Here is a 21,243-nt window from a genome sequence, read left to right on the forward strand (position 1 = left end):
CACTCTTCTCTGAGGTGATGTCATCCCTCTTCGAGCAGAGCCTCGAGAGCCATTGGTTCGAACAGATCTGTTAGAGCCTCTCGACAGAGATCTAACTCGCCCGTTCCCAATGTTAAGCTGGCCCGAGAGAGGCCCCAGGGGTCTCCTAGTACCAATCTCGTGCCGGCTTAAGTTGTCCTGAGTTAGCTGACTAACTATGACTGGACCTGTGTCTGCCTCGTCCCCAGATGTCTCTGGTTCCTCGTCCTCCTCTTCGCCCTCGGCGGAGAGATGGATAAGGTCAGGGTCACCTCGGGTTCCCTCGAGGGGAGGCATCTCCGTTTCGGGATGAGAAGGGTCGGTGTTACCCGCCTTCTTGGCATCATAAGTCTCCAAGAGACCAATCAGAAACGGAATGGTAGGGTTTGCACCCTGTTTTATCTTTCGAGACGTACAGATCTGTCGCATCTCATGAAAGCTAAGCGCAGCATATCTGGAGGTGACCTGTGGAAGGTCGATTGACACGAGGGGAGACTCAGAGTTTCCGCCTTTGTCTGACATGCTGCTTCTAGTGTGGTGTAAGTGATGTACCTACCTACACTATGGGTTTACCTACTGATCCCTTGCTAAGAGTTGCAGCCAAGGTGTGCTAAGCCTTGAGGAGCTACAACAGCTGGTTCAGTAGAACTCAGAGTATTCTAAGCTAAGTTATATGTACCTGGAGTACTTATGCGATCTTTCACAAGATGTTCTTAGGATACGCGTGGTAAAACAACAGCAAGCTCAAATCCCAACCGCTGCTCACCAATGTGAGAAGTTGGCCCGATATGCAGCGTTCGCTATTCTAGCGACCACTATGTATCGTTCCAAACGACCCTTATGGTGATTGGTTGTAAGTCAACCTTAGACCAGCTATCCTAGTAGCGTGGATACGAGCAGTCTTCGGGCTAAACTCTAGAGGGCGTGTTAAGCCAGCTGTTATACCATCGCATACCCCTTGAACCCCAAGTGAAAGGACACCACACAAGTGTTATGGAAATAAACAGTATATTTATTAAGAATCACAACAGCCCTGGACTCTTTATGAGGACAGGGTACTAAGCACAGAACAAAACTCTTAGGAAAATACTTCAAGTGCACAATTAAAACAAGTGCCCGAGGGCACGGAAAGTTCTAATGGTCTCGGGCGGACCCGATAAGGCAAGTCGGAAGCGAGGGACTCGGGACCCTAGAGTAAGGAGGCTATGCAGGCACCGAAATGCCGAAGTTACCTAGCCACGAGGGCTGCGGCTGCACAAGTCTTACAGGCGACGGGGGTTTTCGCTGACGAGCCAGGAGCCGGAAAAGAAAAGGAGTTGCTGGCCGGCGACCAGTGATGAAAAAGTTCGTAGAGATCCAAGCCTGGATCAGAGATCGTTGATACCTGAAAGCAGAGGGGACCAAGTTCGTACTACTAGTCAGTAGTCAGAGGGTACCAGGAAGGCACCGGATGGCCGTCACCTCGACTAGGTGAGTGGGCGACGCTAAGCTCTGCAGTCTCACGGACCCGGAGGCGTTGTCGGCGACCAGGATGGAGGAGGGAGCTGTCCCACGAAGGTTGATGCTGTCGGCGTCGCTGGGCCCAGGATTGGGGCAACAAGCCTTGGCAGATTTCAGGACCACGTGGTGGGCCTAAAATGGCGTCTTGAGTGGACCAGGAGGGTCCGGGGTGCTTCTCTCAACGATGGAAGCAAAGGCCAGTCTGGAGCAACCAGACCAGCAGCGTTGGTTGTCGGATGTTGTCAAAGAAGGGCACAAGCCAGCGGCTAGTGACCAGACAACGTGCGGAGCAGCGAGCAGAAGGGCCCCACGCAGATCGTGGAGATGCTGGGAGACTGCACTTCGGTGCTGGAGCTGCTCAGGGTCGGGGCTTCTCGGACCCCAGAGCACTCACCAGAGAATTGCTTCGATGGTCGTGCTGATTAAGAAAGCGTGCAGGTTTTGATGATGGCCGGTCCCTCGAGGTCTCGTCGCACCCACAGATCACAGCTGAGCTGATGACGTGGGTAGAGGTCAGAGGTGCCAGGGAAGCCGGTTCTCGTCGAGCTGGGCCGTCGGATTCCTGAGGAAGGACTTGCAGCAAACCGCAGAGTTCTTAGATGGTGCTTGCGGATGCAGGGTGACTACTCCTTAGTCACAAGGGAGAAATCTTGAGAAGAGTCTCGAAGTCCTTTCGTAGAAAGTATTCTTGATTCAAAGATGATCTAATTTGGAAGGTCCCCGCTCCGGCCTTTATCCTAAAGAAAGGGGTGGGTACATGACTAGGTCCTGCCCTAAGGGTGGGACCAGGAAGGGGGGTAGTTACACCCCTCTCCCCTGCCGGACTTTCCCCAGGTCAGGGGGTGGTGCCCCCGGAACTGGTTCTGACCGGCAGATGCGTAGTGAGCACCGGGGTGCCACTCCGCAGTCACCTTCTCGCAAAGCCCTACCTACCCAGAATACACAAACCCTGTCTGGGACGGTGCGAACACCGCCCTTGACAGGAAACCCTTTGTCCAAGCTCTCCTCGCTGGAAGGACTCCCAGCAGCAGGAGGTCAGACTCGTGTCTGTGGTGGCAGCATCCATTTTGTGGAGCTGAGGCTTTAGTTAACTTTAACCGGGGTGCACAGTTACGTACATGTCGTGTCCCTCTAGAAGGGCGGAAGGCTAACCTCGTCGCCAGAATTGGTGAGGGGGTAGCATCCCGATTCGTATGACACCTTACTCGACATGTCTTAATAACGCTATACCGAAGTTACCGATATGATACGCGTTATCATGGAACAGCCATTGGGTCTTGGTTCCGCAAGCTGCAACCGGGCTCGGCTCGTGCCAGAGCCCAATTCACACGGGTCCATGCACTCTGCCTTCAGGATTGTCAAGGCCTGCCATAGGAGTGACTGATAGGAACCCGGGTGTCCATTGTGAGGTTAGATATAGGGATACTATACCTAAAGCAACGAGCGTGTACGCTACGTTGCCCCAGCTGTCGTGCAGCCAGTTGTGTCAGATTTAGATGGCCAGCTAGGGGTGGCATAATACATGCTTCAGCCCCTGGTAGGCGCTGGGTACACCGATGCCCTGAGTTACAGGGTCTGACAAGGTGGCCCAGTTCCAATTGTGTAATGCACCTAAGGTACACGCATCAATTTAGAGAGAGAACAGCTAGGCTGTGGGTCTGATTAGCAGGCCCACAGCCCGAGAAAGTCGTAAACCAGTGGAACAAAAGCAAAAAGTCCGGGTGATCATAGGATTGCAGACCCTACTCTCCTACAGTGTCCTTTCATTTGGTACTCAAGGGATTATATATGGTAAAACAACTTGCGTAACTCGCCTACTGAAGTCTTAGCCTGAAGACTGCTGGTTCATGCTACCACTAGGATAGCTTTCTATAAGGTTGACTTTAAAACCACCATCAATAAGGGTCGATTAGACTGGTGCCAAGTGCCCACTAGAACTAGTGGACATCATATGCCAGGCTAACTTCTCACACTCACCATGCCGATATAGCAGACCTCATCACCACTTACAACCTAGATATCTTTTGCATCACAGAAACATTGCTAAATTAGTTCTCTAGTCCTATTCTAGTCTGCCACTTAATTACGAAATCATTTGCAAAGACAGACACCTCAAACATGATGGAGGACTAGCCATCATTCACAAAAATACTTCTGCACTCAAATACCAACAACTAACTCAATAACTTTTGAAAGTCTCGAATCACTCTGAAACATCACCCTACTCTCACTACCTTCATGTTATATACCACCCACCTAGCCTGAAAGCAGGCTTTCCACAACAAATAGCTGGATATATTAGCTGCAAACAATAATTTTCTTCAGATATCATCTATACCAGACACTTCAACCTTAACTGAGGTGACATCAAATGCTGCCTCTATCATTCCCTGAACTCCATCATCCAATCACATGATCTCAAACAACTCATTACCCTCCAGACTCACTGCAAAGGCCAGACTCTAGACCTCATGATTTTCAGGAAAACAGAGTCCACTGCCATCACCCAATCACAGTCTACTGGTCTGACGACTTCCCCATCCTTTTCCTCCCTCTTTCTCCCTAACCTACCAACCCTCAACAAGATTCAACCACCCACCATCTGAAAACAATCCTTAAAAAATATGTCTACTAACCAGATTGGTGGGATGTCTAGTAAACTGCTTACACTCCCTGGCAACATGGCCATCATCTCTCTTCTTTCCAGATACAACCAGACTATCGCTCAAGCAGTGCACAGTCCTAACCCCCTTGCACCAAAATGTTTACATCTCATGCCCTCAAGTTTGTGGTTTACCACTGAACTAAACAACAAAGAAAAGAAATACATGTACTTCAAAAGTACTGAAGACATTCTAACTCCAATAATCCACAGAAATGTAAAACTCTAAGAAAACTCTACAAACAACAAATCCAACTAGCGCAATCCAACTTCCTTCTTCCACAATCACTGCCAAACTAGCAAACATCCGGGCCCCTATTTCTAAAAGGGTCACTTTCCCTGTGCCGCTAACTGGGAAAATGCGTCCCGTTTTGATGAATGCCCTGCTGTTTAAAAGCTGCTGTGTGTTTCACGGTACAGGTGGCAACCCGCCTGCACTTTCAAGAGGGATTTTAGATCCACTTGCTGGTGGGTACAGTGAGTGACTGCATTCGTCTACATGTGGATATCTGTGGGGGATCCATTGGACCTCCTTTAACCCTTCGAGAGGACTATCTTCGGGGGGTTGCAGACGCAGCATCTGGCTGTTCATGTGCATCAGCACTATCAGTTTTGCAGAAGGGACCGCGCCAGCATCTGTACCCCCTTCTGTAATACCAAAGTGCATGGGGGTGCACAAAGCGGGCACACACCCTTGTTGCGCCCCCTAGGGCTGTTTCTGTAATATGGCCCCTATAGTACTTTCAAAAGTATCTCTCAATCTGACCCTATCAGCATTGTGAAAAACCTCAATTCCACCACTTACTACAATGACCACACTCCGGCAGCCATCATCAAAGAGAATTTCTACCTAATCTTGGAAGCTTGGGGAAAAATGATCAATGCCTCCCTCTCTCAAAGGACCTTCCCCCGACGCACTCACATGCAACAAAAATGTCTCCTCTACTTAAAAAGCCCAACCTTGACCCCGGCCTTCCTGATAACTACAGACCAATTTCCAACTTCCCCTGGCTAGGAAAGATCATTGAAAAATGTTTCCTTACAACTCAATCAATTAATTCATCAATATAGAAAATCCACTAGCCCCCCATCAATCTGGATTCAGAGCTGGACACTGAGTTGAAACAGCCTCCCTAAAAATCCTGTATGATGTTCGCCATGTTCTGGATGATGGAGAGTCCTGTCCCCTTGTTGCAGCAGCGTTCAACACAATTATCACTCGAGACTGCTTAACCTTTTCAAACCTTACTTTGAATTCAATTGCATAGTCCTGAAATGGTTTGCATCCTTCCTGTCTAGGAGATCACAGTTTGTAAAAGTTGATAATTGCGTCTCTGATCCTTCCCTTGTCATCTGTGTGGTACCTCGCGGATCTGTCTTATCTCCTATGCTCTTCAACCTTTATGTCGAGCTGCACGCTGAAATCTGCAAAGATTTTTCTGTCATCATTCCTCAATATGCACACATCACTCAAATTTACCTAAAGACATCTGACATAAATGATATTCTTACCTTCAGAGGAAATCTGCTGAACATCAGATGTTAGAGGGATAAAAACTTTTTCAATCTTAAAAAAAGACTGAATTCATCCTACTCTCACCTAAATCAAAAACAAATTCAACCCTGAATGTCATCACCTTAATCTACCTGACTTCACCCCCACTCTGGCACAGTCAGCATGCTCATTCGGACTAACACTAGACCCTTCCCTAACACATTGGCAACATCACCAAGTGTGAATTTCCAGTTAAACACTGCTGGAGAAACTGAAACCTGTCCTGCAACCAATCCACCCAGAAGCAGCCTCCCATGTTGTGATATTATCCAGATTAGACTTTGGCTGCACGGTCCTAGTTGGTACCTCACAGACTGCCCTTACTCCCTTAAAAGTGGTCCTACATGCAGCAGCAGAGTACTTACATCAACCAAAATATTTGACCACATCTCTCTGATACTCGCCGACCTACACTGACACCCAATTGAAGATAGGATCAAATTTAAGTTGGGATGATTAAACTTCAAAGCAATTCATGCATAAGCCTCATTCTATTTTTTTTTATATATTTCTTTTTTAGAGTTTTATATAGCGTGAACTAGACCCGAGACATCGGGTATCAGAGCGCTTTACATGAGCACCAGTTTCGTTACAGAAGGACACATTCATTTTTGGTAGGCACGGGGAGATTACGTGATTTGCCCAGAATCACAGGATGTTGAGCGTCGTTGCTGAGACACGAACCAGGTTCCTTAGCTTTGAGGTCGACCGCTCTAGCTGTCAGGCTACATCCTCTCCCCGTTTATCTAAGCTTCTGAAAAGAACCACCCTTAATAATGCATTTTATTTTGCTCAACCCTACTCTCTACATAATCTCTATCCTCCCTCCTTAACCTACACCTTCCATCAGTCTCACCATCGTCCCCCTCGCTTCCTCTACCCAATGTCCCTCAAACCCTTCACCTACCCCGGCTCCTGTACCCACTCTCATCTACCTGACTCCCTCCCTTCTCTTCTCCTGACCCAGTACCACAGGTGTTTCATATTTTCATCCATAGAAACGTTTAATCTGTTCTATTTAAGACCTTGTGTCACTGTTATTGTTTACCATGTAAAGCACTGTTGCGTGTTTATCTAGGTTCCTGATCGATACTGTGACCTTATGCCCCTATTCGGCTATAAATCCATTTATTCCCTATATTGGCATAACCGTTCAAGTGCGATATTCAGAAAGTCATCTCTGGCCTCACACAAACAGAGCCACATTCCAGCATAGTTCTCTGCCACTTCCTTTGCAACCAATTAGTGCAATGACAGAGCAGAAGTCACTATCTGATATTCCTAGATTAACACTTCGAGTTCTTCAACAAGATAAAAACTCAGCAAACCTGGAAATCCCCGCTTGCTGTGTTTTGATTAGTAATGGAACTCTAATGAGCAACTGATAGGTATCACTTCCTAGTGACATCTTTAATTGACGTCTTATGTCCAGCAAACTTGCGTCAAACCAGGCACCTGTCAGGTATAAATACTACCAACGTTGCCTTAAGCAATTGCTGGTGTCCCATTGCTGTTGTATGCTGTATGCAGTACGCTGATGCTGCTGCTGTCCCTTTGGTGGTGAAGCTACTGATACCATTATCGCTGCTAAAGCGCGAACTATGGTGTGGTGAGCTTAGGAGCTGAACAGCCGTCCCTCTGCGAAGAGCCCAGCAGATGCCAAGCTGCCCGCGGACGCTGTCCCCCCTTCCTTCCTCAACGCGCTGAAGAGAGACGCTGCATTTCTTCTGCTGAGAAATCCAGCTCCAGCGTTTCTAGTCTGCCCTCGCGGGTGACTGGGATACCGAGTGCCTCCTGAAGGAGATACCAGACCTCCATCATTCTATTCAGATGTATGGTGTTGACTAAACCCTTAGATGAGAATTCTTGAAGCAAACCTTGGCAAAACCAACTTAACTTAAAGCTACTTACTTACTCCCCTTCCACGTGTTAGGCTTAGGTCAGGCACACTGGGGTAGGCTTAGTTAGAAGCACCAGTTGAGTATTTTAGCCTAATGTATATATGAATGTATATATGTTTTATTACTTTTAAACCATTGTATGGCTAAGAAACCATATCAATGCTTTTACAGTATTATTTCGCAATCCTTATCTTACTGTACGTACTTTTTATAATAACAAGTCTTGCAATTGTGGCAATACATTTCTCTTGTACGAGAAGAAAGACTGTTCAATAAATGTTAACCTTTTATTGACAAACGCCCATCTCTCTATTCTCTACATATCGTGAAAGTAAACTGCACTAACCTGACTGAGTGAAATACCTGTCTATTGTTTCACACGACCCTAGAGATTGACTCTTGATCTGAGGAGCAAAGTTGTCATGTTGCACGGTTGTTGGAAAGCTGAATCCCTTCTTGTCTGTGCCAGGGAAGCTGATCACTTCCTATGCAGAGAAGAAAGTTTCCAGTGACCTCTGAGCTAGTTGGTAACACACCCAATTAAGTTTAGCATAGTCAGTGGAGGCCTGGAAGATCCGCACTTCTACGTCGATACTACTGTTTATGTTATTCCAATGAGCAGGGCCTAGTGGGAAACTAGGAACTACACTACATGGCGCCCAAACGTTTGGTAAGGCGATAAACTAACGCAAGACGTTAGAGTAACTCAGTCGTGCATATTTCACACAGACCCCTTTCTCCCGTAAATACTCCAATAGACGTCTGGAGTGGGTGAAAGGTTAAAATCCGCCCGACCTTAGTAGGAAGAGATTCCTATGTAAAGCTCTGGTTTATTCAACGTTGAAGGATACAGTGTTCCAAAATATTGTGCACCTAATCTTTGTCTCCTTGGAGACCAACTCTGCAAAACCTGCATTTATAAAAAATGACAGACAGTGAAGAAGAAAGGGAAGCAGTTAGACTGGCAGCCCTACTAATAGAGGAAGACTCGAGTCTCCTAGACACAGACCCGGATGCTATTATCATCCCGGTCCACTTAAGAAAATCTATAACTTTAAAACTTATAGAAAACGGACTGACACCTCAAGGTGGTACAGTAATTTTCGTGATAGAGGCTCACGAATATCGGCAGACAGAGGTATTCTATTCATGGATACATTTTCCAGCGGCAAACGCTACAACAAAAGAGTTTCACTATTACAAAATAGAGGAACCTCCGGAAGAGTACGCTCCTTTCGAGGAGATTGAAATTCCACTTAAATTTCAAGAGCACCTGCTCTGGTTTAATGGCGCCCTAAAACACAATGATCACATTACCAGGCTCGGTCCACTAGGTAGACCAGGAGCAACGTGGCCGGTTCTAGCCAGCTACACACCACATCCTGACATTGCAAAAATGTCAAAGGAAGAGCTGTTAGTACAGCTAAAAACACTAATTAAAATACATAGGCAATTAGTCCAATATGTAATGCGGACTGCAACAGTCCAGCCAGCTGTTAATGTACCACAGCTGACCCCTCATCAGGGGAACACTAATAAAATTACACCACAGAACATACAGTCATGTCTTGGTAAAACACCCGTAAAACGGGAACAAATTCCTTTCTGGTTAGCACAGAAAATCACTCAAATAGAGGCAGTATTTCCTGATACTACCCCTATAGAGAAACACAGAATCTTGATCATCTGCCTTCCTATGGGAATCGCACCACACGTGCAGGACTGCGACACTTGGGGTACAGTCTTTGCTTCCATTTACACAAAAACACACGGTGTTCCGTATATGGCGGTAATACTAGAAGTGCTAAAACAGATTCAAAATGAATACGGTCCAGAGCCCGCTTTAAATCTAGGTATGAAATTACTGAAAGACTTCAAGCAGGTCTCGGCTATATTACTAGCCAACATTAAAGGAGAAGCAGCATCTGTGGCGATTCGCCAGAAGTTGAAGGAAACAGATATAACAGATCAGCCAATTGAGCTTGCCAAAATCATAGAAAAATACTATGAAGAATTAGGTAGAGACAGCTTGGGTGAAAAACCAGTTAAGCCCCAACTGCTCGAAAATCCTGAAAAATTATTTATTAAAAAAAATTCAAACACTCCTAAAAAGAGCTGGGATGGAAATAAACAATCCACTCCCAAGGAAAAAGTTTTCCAGTCCAGAGGAAGGTCTCCTCGACGGAGGGAAAGAACTCCGACTCGAGAACACCAGTCTCCCCAGAGGGAGCCCTCTGAGAAAAGATATAACCTTAGAAATAGGGATAATCTGAAAAAACCTGATAGATATCAAAGTATTGATACACGTCCCTCTCGATCTTTTCCACAGAAATCGGAAAGAAAAGGACCGTCAGACCCAGGAGAGCACACCAAGTCCAAAGACAAGGAACCTGCTCAGAGTAAAAAATCTCAATTTTCCAAAAAGAAGGTAGCCAGTATTAGAGTAATCAACCATGCCGAGAATACTGAGGACACAGTTGAAAAACGGGGAGTGGGCATTGACAATGTTGGACAGTGCAGCAGAAATCAGTATAGCCCGCAAGATCTTGATGAGTCATCTGGAGACAGTGGACACGAATGAATACATTCAGGTTGAAACTGCCGACGCCAGACTTAGCGAGCCCCATAAAATATACGAAATAACATTGCGTATAGAGGGTGATAAGACTAGGAAAATTGGAGGTCTGTTTTGGGATAAACTCTCAAAAGGCTACGATATTCTGTTAGCTGAAAAAGATTGGCCCCCAGAGTTTGTCAGGGAGTGCCCTCGTGGCGAAGAAGTGATTATGCCTGCCTTCTCGAATCACATTCCGATTCACAAAAAATATACATATGCATGGAAATGGGCAGTAGCCCAGGCACCGGCATTATATAAAAATCATGTAGGATGGGATGAGGACTCACCACCTCACAAAATCCAATTAAAAAGTGAACCAACTGCCCAACGGCAGTATCCCATAAAGCAAGAAGCTAAAAAACAGGTCAGGGAGATCTTAGATCAACTTGAGTACCAGGGGGTGATTGAAACATGCACCTCTCAAATGAACAATCCTTTGTTTCCTGTCTCCAAGCCAGACAATTCATATCGTCTAGTTTTGGACTACAGACACCTTAATACATGTTGTAAAACTTTTGCAGTACAAAACTCGCATAGTGCAGCCCTAATGAATAACATAGTTAGGAAAAAATATAAAACGACATTAGACATATCTAATGGTTTCTTTTGTCAAAACATTGCACCGGAAAGCAGATATTTGACCGCTTTCTCTGCATTTGGGTCGCAGAAAAAATTCTGTCGACTCCCACAGGGGTTCAAGAACAGCCCAGGACTATTCTCAGCTAGGGTAACAGAGTTACTACAAATATATGATGATGAGGCATTATCTTACGTAGATGATATCTATCTCACAGACGACGACTTGGATACTCACTTGAAAAGAGTGAACACCATTATACTTGGGTTCGCAGCAGAGGGTTACAAATTCAACTTTAAAAAGTCTCGAATTGCCCATCTGACAGTACTATTCTTAGGGTACGAATTATCAAGTGAAGGGAAAAGCCTAGCGGACAACTTCTTAGAGAAGTGCGCTGTACTCCAAGCTCCAAAAACGCTGAAGAATTTACAATCCATTCTAGGTTTTCTGAATTTCGGAAGAACATACATTCTAAATTACGCAGAGAGGGTTAAACCTCTCTACGAACTAATTAAACTTGATTTTAAACAAATCAATTGGACTCAAAAACACACAGAAATTTTGAGATCACTGCAAACAGACATGTTAGCTAAAACAAAATTAGATACACGTGACAACACACGTGATCTTGTAATCCGAGTCATCCCAGGAAGATGCGAATTCACATACCTGACCTCTAATGAGGGAGAAAAGGTAGCAATTTCATTTAAATCTCACTTGTACACACAAGCAGAAAAAACATTCAGTCACACAGAAAGAACTGTGAAAGCAGTGCAAATCGCATTAGCAAATGAACGAGGACTAGCACACGGCAAAAGGATTAATATCCTCACAGCGGAATCCCCCTTCGAGGCGCTATTCAGCCCAGTAAACGTGCCTACAGTGTCACTGGATCCGAAATGGATACAGTGTATAGATTCTCTAGGAGCGGAAGGCGTGAAATACTATTTCGCCCCGCAATTCGAAGAACTGAATGATTTAGAATATGAAGAAGAATATCCTCTGCCAATCGAAATTCTGCCTCTCCCACAGTACGCCTGTATAATCTATACAGATGGATTTGTACAGCATTTCAACGTAGAGAGAAAATCCTACGATGCAGCATGTGCGATTATTAAAGGTCGTTGGCTGTGCGGTAAATTCAGACCGAAAGTAATAAAAACTGAATCTGTAAGAAACTGTTCGGTTCAGAGAACTGAAATCAGATGTTTAAAGATGGCGCTTGAAAATGCAGAACGTGAATTCCCGACACTTATAGTGTGCGATTCTCATTTTTGCGTCAACTCTTACAACAATAAATTGCAGAGGTGGATTGAAAACGATTACAAAGATGACACAGGTGCCACAATAAAGCATAAATTGCTCTGGAAACAAGTAGCTCTTTTATACAAAGAACTACAAAAGACTCACGTGATTCACGCACAGAGTCTTCAACGTGATGGCGTTCACGTTGCAGGGAATTCATTGGCTAATACAGCCACAGCGGAAGCAACTAACCCGGCTTCCGTAGCCACAAAAAAGCGTACAGATAAATACATATACGGGGAAACCATGCTGGCAGTGAAAACGACCGTAAAAGGCGACTGGGCAGCACTACCCGTAAACTATCCATTCAATTATGCATACGTAATCGATGCAAACTCCGTTCCTTTTGCTCGAATCCCTGGAGTAGGGGACAGAGTAATTCCAAACAGGAGCAGGAGGGGCTTCCTCTTACTGGAAGCACACATGGGGTTGGGTCTGAGACATCAAACAATTAAGGATTCTCTGAAAAAATTACAATCAGAGTACTGGTGGCCAGGAATGAGCATAGATATTCAATGTTTTGCTCAAAATTGTGAAGACTGCAACAGAGATCGCAGTAATGAACAGGCCAGTGTAGTTTCAGGTACCCTGCTAGACAGCATAAGGCGGTCTATCTGCGCAATCAAAGAAGAGAAGCGCGTCCCATTGTACACAGTTAAGGCTAAACACACTTAAAAAATGAGGCCTCCAGCTGACGCCTAGAACTGTTATAAAAGATTTGCGAGTCCATATCGGCATGTACGCAATTACCATGTTCCATTCTGACCAGGGTCCTGCTTTCAGCTCTCGAGCCTATAAGGAGGCCATGGCCAGCATGGGAATTGGGTTGCGGTATTCTTGTCCGTCGCACCCCGAAGGGAATAGTGTGGTTGAAAGAAAAAACCGGGACATAAAGCGATCTATAACAGCGAAGGTATTAGGTTCAGGCGCTGGGTGGGTCAAACATTTAATAAGTGTCCAAACTAGTCTTAATAACTTGCCAAGAAATTCTCTAAAAGGTTTCAGCCCATACGAACTATTGTTCGGAATTAGAATGAACATTCAGGGCCTCGATAGTCAGATGTCAGTGGTACAAGAAAAAACAACAGACTTTGATGTAAAGGATCGTTTGGCTGTTTTACAGGAACTGAATGAAACAAGAAAATCCTTAAGCAACATAAAGTTAAAGCAACAGCCAGATACCACTGACGAGGCACCACAAGCAACAGCCCCAGCAAGGCCTGTCTGGATTCCAAAGATTGGGGATCTAGTCAGAGAAAAAATCGCGGTGAAGAAGGAATTTGGGCCTTCTTACAGAAAAGCAGTACCTGTCTTGGCAGTCACCGGAACAAGATCAGTAGTACTACCGCCCCTTGCTGGTAAAAAGGAGAACAGAGTCGTGTCCATCGACCTGGTAAAACCACAAGCATGTGGCCTATAATCAACAGTAGGCCCAGTGGACTCCCAAGAAACAACAGAATACCCAAACTTGCAACAATCCAAGAGGTTCAAACTGAAAGACTAATCACATTCGATCAGCCTGCAGTGCACAATGAAGGACTATGCAATAATGCCATGGAACTCGTGCCTCTTGAGACACAGATTGAAACAGTTCGTCAAGAAACAACACCAGTCTACACTAATGTGGCATCAGAAAGTGCTACCGAGAGACAGATTGAAAGAACAATCCCAACAATTGACAGAACTGCCTCTGGTTATTTCATCAACTTCGACAACTTCTCTGAAGATCAAAACGACTCCGAAGTGATGCCAGAAACAAAAAAGTATTCTAAAGATAATACAACAGGACTCCTTCAACAAATCAAAGAACTATATCTGGATTCACCGTTGATTGAGCATTGGATTATTTCAGGGGTATTCATACTCCTACTATGCCTAATTTTAGTTTTAATTTTAGAAAAGTTTATTACAATTGAATGGACACAGCAAGTCAGAACATCAACCTAGTCCTGAAACCACACAGATCATCCCACGTGAAGAAAAGAGAACTGTCAACAGTAAATGTCACAGCCATTCCAATACCTGGTGGGGTAGTATGGGAGAAAACTGACTATGAGATATATGGTCCGGTCGAAATCCTGAAGTATCCTCATCAACTGAAGGTTTCCTTAAGTGACTTTGTAACACCTAGTACATTCTCTGATGATTGGGACTTTAACAGTATTAATGACATGATGTCTGATTTAGTAATGTCAGCCAGATTCACAGATCATGATTATTTACAAGGTTCATCTAGTTATGAGCAGTTATTCTGTTACACACATTATGGTGATCATTATTTGCATAGATCTGCACAGCCTAGAAATGTTTTTATGTATAATCAATGGGAACATTGTGCTACACCACCTAAAAGCAGTTCTAAAGAATTTTTTGAGAAATTCAAATACTTCTCAGGGTTTAACACAGTGATGCAGAAACGTTTTATTACAAACTGTTAGATAAAACAGGAATGAAAACAATGCTGACAAATTCTAAATTGATATATTCAGAAGCATTTTATGAAAAAATGATGACATTTGGTTTTGATTATTGGAAAAATAACATTAAAACGAAAACAATTTGGGGTACAAAAGATTGGCAGGTGCCAGGCATTGAAGCACTATTTAGAACCTGCATGATACCAGAACAAATGTTGTTTTTAAATGACACAATACACCAAACATCCTGTCTTGGCCTAGCTAAGATCAAAGACCTTAAAACACCGTCTATACCAAAGCCAATACCTGAAAATATAACTACAGATATTGAGTTAGACGTAACACAAATTTTACATTTTAACAGAACACATCCTGATTGGAAAAAGTGGTTAATCTGGTCTACAGACACAAACAACTGTCAAGATAGATTCCTGAATAAAACACAGGGGTTAAAAATGACCAGACTAGACCCGAGATATTCCCAGAGACAACATCCAGGGATAATAACAACATACAGTGTAGGGAAACTCTGCCTTGAATGGCTAACATCATCCACACTGGCTGAAATTAAGCAACACTTGTCTTTACTAAAAGATGGTGCTGATTTGCGCGATTTCATTCTTGGACCACGCAAACAGCGTCAAAAGCGTTTCATAGCGACCAGTATCTATGCTGCGTACAACGAGGCTTGGAAAGTCAAACAAATTGAAACAGCTGAAAAAATACGAGAAATTGATCGTATTAATTTGGAAAAATCACTTTCTGTAGTAGACAATGGGTTAATGACTCTGTCTTCCAGAATATATTCGTTGGACAATATTGTATCCTCTGCCTTTGATGTGATAGACAGAGACGTGCTAATGTTACAGCATGGCCAGTCACAATTACGTTCTATTATACAATTAGGCTGGACGCTGCAAAATCTTCGTTCAGGCTATGTGCCTTGGCGTTTAATCAACACAAAGTCATTATTTTCCATTTTTAACCTTACTGATAAACAGATCAGTTTGGCACAGAAAGGAGCAGACTATACAATCCTGAGCATCGAAAAACTTGAGAGATTACCATTGACAATGTCAGAGAGTCCTGTCATTGAATGGATAATACACGGAATTATCACAATTCCGATAACAACTTTCCGATTTAAAAGGTGCCTTGAGTACATACCTGCTGGCCAGTATGAACAATTGGGTAAAGGATATGTAAAATCTGAATGGAAATTACCATACACACATTCTTGCTATAGTGACAGCGACAAAAATGTATTTCTTAGTGGTGAAAATTGTAAACATTCACTAAGCGGTATACTTTTGTGTCAGGGTATTCATTTACACGGCGCATGTGATGGAAATTCTAACAACCTTTCATGCCACCAGCTAGTCACACCTGCAACTCAGATAGAGCCCTTCTTTATGCAACTTGCAAACGGGAGTTACATTCCTAGAACGGATCACAGATGTTGTGGCCTAGTACCAGGGAAAAGTTATCTAGTAAGTGTAACATCCATGGTCAAATGCTGTATGCAAGCATTGTTCCCGAGTGGGCCTGCAGACACAGTGACTCCCATCTGGCCTCGTCTGAATCTCTATTCTATACGAATTGATACTTTAAGCAAAATGAAGTCTGTGCTTTTGCAGACAACAGTGCCCATAACGTCATCAAAAGAGACGTATGATCTTCTGGTTGCAAGGACAGCTACTGAAGTTCATGAACTTTTATCAACAAATTGCGCCGTGCATTTCGTAGAAATGCTTAGCCAACTCCTTAACATGTCTAGTGCCACAAGCATCCCAGGCATATTTAAGACGATTTTTACGGGACTGCTAACACCTTTTCAAGCAATTTTGGGAATCGTTCCTAATTTTGTTCACTCCGTTTTTGGCGGTATACCATTATTTTTGGGACTTGTAGCAGGGATTTTATTTTTGTCCGTCCTGCTTCGTTATGGCAAGCCGAAACTCAGACATAGCTCCCATGGGAATGGAAGAGACAATCCTAGCAATGCGCTACCGGGACAGGATAACTAACGTCCTCGGATTGGCCAGGCTGAGAGATCTAAACATGACCTGGTTCCTTTCATTCAGACCTATATGGCAGAACTGTATCTTACCGGTACTACGATGTATGCTATGCGGAGATGAATGCGTGTTGGACATCTGCCTTTCACTTCCATCAGCAGTACCAATGGACGTCGATACTTTGCTCAGTCCAATAACGGCTCACGCATTGTGTTGTCCCCAGCGGCTACCAATCTTGATGACAGCATTCGTTGAGACTCCTGTACTACGACTAGGTGGTAACAGTGGAGCGAGTGACAAAAGCAGCATCACCCAGGTACGACCTTCTGTGAGCATTGCTGAACCCGACTATGATGACAGCAATCATTCTCACACCTGCCAAGTTACAGCACTATCGAATTTGGTTGAACTGTCACCTGATTTTGTAGACCAATTCTTTGAGAGCCTGTCTAATACGATGTTCTCACCCGAACAGAAATAATAACTTTGGAGAAGCTTTCCGACACACAGCGTTCCCATGAAACTCTGAATTCGGCCTTCAGTTTTGATCAACAAAAACTGCTAAAAGCGTTGGAACTCTATTTTCCCTTTCAAGCAATAATTCTTTTGAATTGGATATTTTTTTAATATTGACCCTTTTTTGGCACGAACAATTCTTTGCTTAAGGTAAAAACTATTCTTAGAGAACAGAAGCTTCACACTTCTATTTCTAAACACATCTAGAGACATAGCAACTTACATCAGCCTCTAGCTCGCATTTATTGCAATGCATTTATATGTGATGATTTATCTTGCCCTTCTTCTGTTTCAGAGATATTTCATGTGTAATTCTTTTTGCATAATCGTTCATTGATTTCATATGCTATATTTTTTGAATGATTTCTATGCTTCAAAAACGTACAGTACCTAAATTTCACGTATTACAATATACGCCTATTTCGAATGCATTTATGTATTTTGGGGTGGGCAATGTTACACATGCATCCTATTGCTCTAGTTTTAGTAATTTGATGGACATGAAAACGTGGAGTGGGTGTTGCGTGTTTATCTAGGTTCCTGATCGATACTGTGACCTTATGCCCCTATTCGGCTATAAATCCATTTATTCCCTATATTGGCATAACCGTTCAAGTGCGATAGTCAGAAAGTCATCTCTGGCCTCACACGAACAGAGCCACATTCCAGCATAGTTCTCTGCCACTTCCTTTGCAACCAATTAGTGCAATGACAGAGCAGAAGTCACTATCTGATATTCCTAGATTAACACTCCGAGTTCTGCAACAAGATAAAAACTCAGCAAACCTGGAAATCCCCGCTTGCTGTGTTTTGATTAGTAATGGAACTCTAATGAGCAACTGATAGCTATCACTTCCTAGTGACATCTTTAATTGACGTCTTATGTCCAGCAAACTTGCGTCAAACCAGGCACCTGTCAGGTATAAATACTACCAACGTTGCCTTAAGCAATTGCTGGTGTCCCATTGCTGGTGTATGCTGTATGCAGTACGCTGATGCTGCTGCTGTCCCTTTGGTGGTGAAGCTACTGATACCATTATCGCTGCTAAAGCGCGAACTATGGTGTGGTGAGCTTAGGAGCTGAACAGCCGTCCCTCTGCGAAGAACCCAGCAGATGCCAAGCTGCCCGCGGACGCTGTCCCCCCTTCCTTCCTCGACGCGCTGAAGAGAGACGCTGCATTTCTTCTGCTGAGAAAGCCAGCTCCAGCGTTTCTAGTCTGCCCTCGCGGGTGACTGGGATACCGAGTGCCTCCTGAAGGAGATACCAGACCTCCATCATTCTATTCAGAGGTATGGTGTTGACTAAACCCTTAGATGAGAATTCTTGAAGCAAACCTTGGCAAAACCAACTTAACTTAAAGCTACTTACTTACTCCCCTTCCACGTGTTAGGCTTAGGTCAGGCACACTGGGGTAGGCTTAGTTAGAAGCACCAGTTGAGTATTTTAGCCTAATGTATATATGAATGTATATATGTTTTATTACTTTTAAACCATTGTATGGCTAAGAAACCATATCAATGCTTTTACAGTATTATTTCGCAATCCTTATCTTACTGTACGTACTTTTTATAATAACAAGTCTTGCAATTGTGGCAATACATTTCTCTTGTACGAGAAGAAAGACTGTTCAATAAATGTTAACCTTTTATTGACAAACGCCCGTCTCTCTATTCTCTACATATCGTGAAAGTAAACTGCACTAACCTGACTGAGTGAAATACCTGTCTATTGTTTCACACGACCCTAGAGATTGACTCTTGATCTGAGGAGCAAAGTTGTCATGTTGCACGGTTGTTGGAAAGCTGAATCCCTTCTTGTCTGTGCCAGGGAAGCTGATCACTTCCTATGCAGAGAAGAAAGTTTCCAGTGACCTCTGAGCTAGTTGGTAACACACCCAATTAAGTTTAGCATAGTCAGTGGAGGCCTGGAAGATCCGCACTTCTACGTCGATACTACTGTTTATGTTATTCCAATGCGCAGGGCCTAGTGGGAAACTAGGAACTACACTACAGCACGTCCCTATCGTGGGTGACTATGTGCCATAGAAAGATGCTAAATACATAAATAAATAACAAATCTATGATTGGTCCAGTGGAAGCAATGTCCAGCTCCCATTTTTCTCTGAACAGTGCCAAGGGGTCTGGTGCATGGAGCAGCAGTAATCTAAAGATCCTGGGATGCCCTTTTAACCCAGCTGTTCCCCTCTTGTTGTGGCCTCTTGTTGATTAGATGTGGGTACCACTGTTCTTATCTCTATGTAGAGTTCCAGGGAATGGCAGAGCTGCAGATATCTAAAGAATTGGGTTTTATAAAGGGCATAATCCTCTGCCAGTTGCTCAAATGATTTCATGTGGTTCGATACCCAGGTGTCCCCTGGGTTTACAAATTGCAATAAGGTCTTAAGATTGGAATACCTTTTAACTGGCTCCCTAAAAGCAATTAGGGCGTTTCATTAGTCACCTTGCTCCGCCATTTAATTCCATTCATTATCTGTCTGTCTAGAATAGAGGCGATTCCAACAGCATCAGTAAATGAAGGGACAGTCCATTTTCTGTGTCCCTGTTGGCAAGCTAATAGAGCAATTTGCCTGCTTTGTCCCCCCACTCGTATATTCTGTGTTGGGGATGTAGCCAGGCATATCAGTCAGAGGCCAACGTGTTCTCCCTCAGGGTGTCTTTCAATGCCCCAAGCTGTCTCTGCGTGTCCTCTGTTTGCCTGGTGACTAGTCGTGCCTCCAGTTTTCTAAACTGCTCTTCTAGTTCCTCCACCTCAGGCTCCCTTTCCCTGTTTTAACTCCTGCAATAGGACATGGTCTGCCTCTTGACAACATTTCTGAGTTCTTCCCACAGGGATGCTTGAACTCTTGCTGTGTTTGAAGTTTTCAGCAACAACATCTCTGAGTAGGTCGGCCAGCTGCTTATTATGCAGCGACTAGCAGGGTCGAATTGGTAACGTGGGCTTTCGGGCATTGCCTGAGGGGCCGGTTTCCAGTGCCAGCTGTGGGCTGCTTTTTTGAGCATTCTGGGGGGCCGATATGGGGTGCCTAAGTGGCCTTTCTGGAGGCAGATGGACGTCCATTACCTCCCTTTTATTAAAGGGCAGAGGTGTCACTCCCTTTCGCTCGCAGGGCTGTCCAAATAATGTGTGCCTACTGAGCGGGGGCAGGGGGCCTGAGCAGAAGTGGCCTCACTTGTTTTCAGGTGTATTTCACCAGTGTAAACTAATCTGTGCATTTTTTAAGACCCACTCCCCTTTTTTATAAAATTTCGCTGAAGCAGTGTTTTACAAACGGCAATAAGCAAATGTGGGCCACTTTATTTTTCGCGTGCCCGGGCCAATTTTTAATCCCAATCCAACCCTGGCGACCAGCCATTCTGCCTCCGTATCCCTCTCGGACCTCTGCCTGCTGCTTATCAACTGGGGAGTGAACTGAGAGTCCTCAAGGGAGTATCCAAACCAAAGAAATGGCAGCCAACTCCACAGCAGGTAGGAAAATGTAATCAATGCGTGAAAGAGAGTGATGTGCGCTAGAATAATAAGTGTACTGCCTTTCCTCTCTATGCCATTGCTGCAATGTGTCAATAGCCAAGACACTCTTCAGAGTAGCTGTGTGCTTTACAAAACACCTTAAGTCACTCATAAGACCTAGTGAGGGTGCCTATTTACACAGGGCCTATGGTCTGCTTGAGAAATACGCAGTGCGCACATCTGATGTAGGGCTCGTCGCTAAGTTCCCACTAGAATTTCTGGCCCTGTTGGAGCACCCAATAGGGAGCTGGAGATGTGATTGAGTGTGGTGTTTACAGACCCAGAGGTAAGTCTATTATATACTTTCAAGCAGCCACAGGGGTCCATGTACTCGTCCCCTAACAATGGAAAATTGTTTCAGGGGGGCTGTCTGTGTTGCAAACTGTATAAAAGGGAAGGGTTTCCGTCTGGAACACTGGTTGACACCTGAGTGAAATATTCGAACCAGCAAGTCACATTTAGTGCCCAACAAATGTGTCTCTTTAAGCAAAAGAGCATCAGGGGCATGCATCGTGGCATAGAGCATCCCTCTTTGACTTTTTATTCAACATTTTCACATTCCAGGACATAATGTGGTACTGCCCGGGAAAGCCACATGTACCTCCACAGTCCCATTGAGCTTAGGCCC

The 21,243-nt window shown here is 44.3% G+C and overlaps 1 protein-coding gene across 1 annotated transcript in view; it reads left to right on the forward strand.

Moving 5' to 3' along the window:
- Positions 1-21,243, forward strand: part of METTL4 (methyltransferase 4, N6-adenosine) — a 245,271-nt gene that overhangs the window by 153,410 nt on the left and 70,618 nt on the right. The window lies entirely within an intron of this gene.

The sequence above is a fragment of the Lissotriton vulgaris genome, chromosome 4_1 (assembly GCF_964263255.1).
Source record: "Lissotriton vulgaris chromosome 4_1, aLisVul1.2, whole genome shotgun sequence".
NCBI classification, from domain to species: Eukaryota; Metazoa; Chordata; class Amphibia; order Caudata; family Salamandridae; genus Lissotriton; species Lissotriton vulgaris.